This window comes from Atta colombica, unplaced genomic scaffold, assembly GCF_001594045.1.
Source record: "Atta colombica isolate Treedump-2 unplaced genomic scaffold, Acol1.0 scaffold39, whole genome shotgun sequence".
In the NCBI taxonomy this organism is placed as follows: Eukaryota; Metazoa; Arthropoda; class Insecta; order Hymenoptera; family Formicidae; genus Atta; species Atta colombica.
In genome coordinates, this window is record NW_017259498.1 from 654,358 (window position 1) to 658,426 (window position 4,069).

A 4,069-nucleotide genomic window follows, 5' to 3' on the forward strand; every position below is an offset into this window, starting at 1 on the left:
TCTTTATGGTCACATTTCAAAAAAGTCACACGACGGTTGTTTTTGGATTAAAATGACCCGAACTCTTTCTGAAGTATTACCAAAATAAAAGGTTCCATTGACTTCAAAAAATTACATTATAATTTCATCTTCTAAGAAAATAAAACAATAGCGTTAAATATCTTGTCTACAACCTTTAAGAAGCCATAAGCTATAAGTACGAAATTAATCAATCAGTGGATTGTTTTTCTCATATTCAAATGTGAGTCAATTTTTTAAGCCTTTACGACTTATAGCCTCTTAAAACAAAATTGTGGACAAGGAAAAGTGAAAAATTTAATGTTAACACTAAAGAAAAATGAGTAGTTTTATTTTAAAAATCATAACATTTTAAATTTATAATATTTTTAAATGCAGTTTTAACTTAATACTCTTGAGATAATATACTTAAAAAAAAATAGTGATTATATGCGTTTCAAAAAAGGTTTATTTTAAAGGTAAAAAATGGTCGTTTTTTAGATGTAAAAAGATGTTAAAATCGGATAAAAGGCTATTTATTATTGATTTAAGTTATTATTAATGTAAAAATTATTATTATTATTAATAATGAAAACAAATATAAGTGAAAAACATAAAATACAAAAAATACATAGAAAACTTTACTCTTCACCACAGCAATCTCAGTGCACAAATAGAGTCTGCTCTCTAAATCTGAATCAGTGGATAATCTTTGATTCAGTGCTAAATATATTACTGTTAATTAATTAATGAAATGTGGTATCCCTAATCTATAGCAAATTCTGCTTCAGTGTATAAATGTAGCGTTCAACGTATACATATATAGTATTGTAAGTTTGGAATTACGATGTATTAAAACGTGCAAATATCGATATTTTAATTATACATAATGCTAAAACTTCTCTTCTTTTATAGTTAAATTTTATTGATTATCCAATGCCAAATGTGCTAATATAATATGCTGATAATTCGGTACCAAGTATGTCAGTTCAATAAGTTATCTACTGATTTTTAGATTTAAAGTGTATTTATCACATATGGGCCGTACACACGACATTCTTTCCTTATCGTTTTTTTTTATCCTTACATAAAGGACACACAATTTACATCTTGCTTATTTTTGCAATTTAATACAAAAATATAAATTTTTTAACGAAAACGACACGTTGGTCATATTTACTGACACTCTAATCCGAGAAAAAACTTTTTGCGTGAATGGCTGCTAGACATATATTAACGATCTAATTAAAAAACTAAATATCTATATTGATAATTGAAGCTTCAAATCTCCAGTTGATAACAAATACGCTTCCGATTCCAGTTTTCAAATCTAGTAATGTTCGGATCATTTTGACTTACAGTAATCATGAAGAGTTAATTAGATTTAACAACATCCGAAATTAAGGAGGTTCTCATATTTGATGAAATATAAGACAAGTCTATACAGGTACATATACAGGGACATATTATACAGGTAATACAAAAGTTATATATTATAACAGGTAATATCAAAAATATCTAGACAAAATTTCATTGACTTTCATCGTATCATTTTGAAGAGATTTAATTCTAAATTTATGGAATTTTACATTAGGATAACTTCGATATATTGTATATGTCGCATCTAACAGAAATTAATTATTATTTTATTAAGTATTATTTACTATGTTTTTAAGATAAACGAATTATATCAGAAAAAATACTTTGTACTATCTATTACTATGAAAAAAAATATTAGAAATCCGAAATATTTTTTTATATTAAAAAAAGAATTTTTTGAAATCCTAGGATTTTTGCCGTATATCCAATAGAGATGGAATATACGGCTACTCAAGAGGAGGGGGGTATGTACGGCTCATGAAAAATTTACAAATAATGCTTATAAATAAGACGTAAAATGACACAATATCTTATAAAATATGTTTACAAAATTTTATTAGATTAAGTTTAAGGAATAAGAATTATAAATATGAAGTATAAATAGATAATAATTACAGTCTTCCTACATATGTATATTACAAGTATTACAAGTATTATTACATGAGGTACATATTTCATGTAATGCGCTTAGTGCATTTAGTGCACTGAATCCAATTTGCGCACTTTATATGCATTGGCCATAAATCCCGCCCGCTAAAAATGCCGTATGTCCCAAAGGTAGGATATACAAGACAACAAACTAAATAAAGAATACAAGAATAAAGCACTTGTATTTTGCTATGCAACATGCTTTTCTATTCCTCTACGCTTGTGTATCATGAAATAACCACTAAGCTTTTTATACTCTATAATCATTTTATATAGATTATAATTTATGATGGCGCTACTTATTATAGTGACAAATCGATTCAATAATTTCATTAATATTAACAGTAAGAAGCTGAAATCATAACACAATATTATAACATAAAAACATGTAACAAAGTAGTTGCGAGAAAATTCTCACTTCTTCTATTTTTTCTGACTTCTGCAATCGCGGCATATTTGCTGAAGTTACCTTACAAGTTGAAGGATAACTTGTAGTTATTTTAAATTGAAACATTTGCGTACAAGGCAATTTAAAAATTGTTATAATTATAAAGTAAACATTTAAGTTTAGTCTCGTAAAGTTTCATTTAAACTGATCATACAGTTTACAAAAAATTAAAATTCTTTAATGAAAAAAGCTAGAATATATGTCAAGTGGACGATGCGTGTACATCAAATGAGCATCTTACAACTTTTATTTTGCCATTTTGAAAATATTTAGTAACATATAAAATTAACAATAATTATGTATAATGATATATAAGATATTGTTAGTAATCTTTTTATTTTATTATTTTAATCATTTTACATATTATTATGAATAAATTGTAAACTCTACTAGGAAGTAGCGCGAGAATCTCCTTAAGAACTGGCCAATCACAATCAGAGGAATAGCTATGATTGATTAGTTTCATAACTACAGGTGTTATTAAATTCAAGGGTCCGTATAAATGTAATCTAAGGCTGTGTAAACTTTACAATCTTAGTAACATTTATCTAACATTTCTTTTAGTTTAAAAAAAAAATAAAAGAAATAAATGTTATAGTAAATAGAAAGAAAAATTAAATGCTTTAAGTAATAATTAAAATTAATCCAATCAGCAAAAATAAAAAATAACTATGATATAAGTAATTATATTCAATGGTATTTAACGCTTAATTCGATCGGACATTAATATATGCGATGGGGAAGAAGCGTACGCGGTGTGCGCGGCATGAAATTTCGCTCGATTTTTCGTCCGTAAGTATTCTCGCTGATAATTTTACCCTCCGGAAATTTCCCCGCTCCGTATAAGACGTAAGTCCGCTGTCCTCCAGCGGGAAAATAATGAAATTTCAGGATAACTGGTAGGCAATTCATAGTCGCTGAATGATTTCTATTAACGATAACGACAGTCGAAGGCGGTCGAAGGTGCTAAGAGAGACCACCAGAGAAATTGTAGGAAAGCAATCTCCCGTGAGGAGATGGATCGTTTTTTTTTCGCCACCCGCGCCGCCGTGCCGCCGCCACCGCCACCGTTGACACTCGTCTCTCCGTTCCGCCACAGAACGCGATGATCTATTTCCTATCGAACTTCCTTTTTTCTCTCTGAGAAACTAACTCACCTACGACGCGATATCTCGCCCGGCCGATTAATTCGCCTCCGCCGTTCTTCTCCTCCGTAATCCGTTTCACCTGTGAGGCCCGAGAGAGTTTCAAGTCTACGATGACAAGCGGAACCAGTGGATGGCGAAGGAGAAGGCGCGAGCGGGAAGTGACGAAGGGGTGATTTTAGGTCGGCTAACGTCGTTTCGCTTTTAATGAACTTCTCCGTTCGTTAAGTACGTTTCTCCATCTCCGACTTACTGCTCACCGTACAACACCTCCGTCGGAGGTGTATAGAGAGAGAGAGAGAGAGAGAGAGAGAGAGAGGAGGGGGGATGACATTTTCCACTTATGATCGTTTGTATCCATCTTTTCTGAACCGGAACTTCGTACCCCTTTGCGTTATTCACAAACGATGCTTACAGAATAATCGTAGTAGATATGAAACTTTATATAATT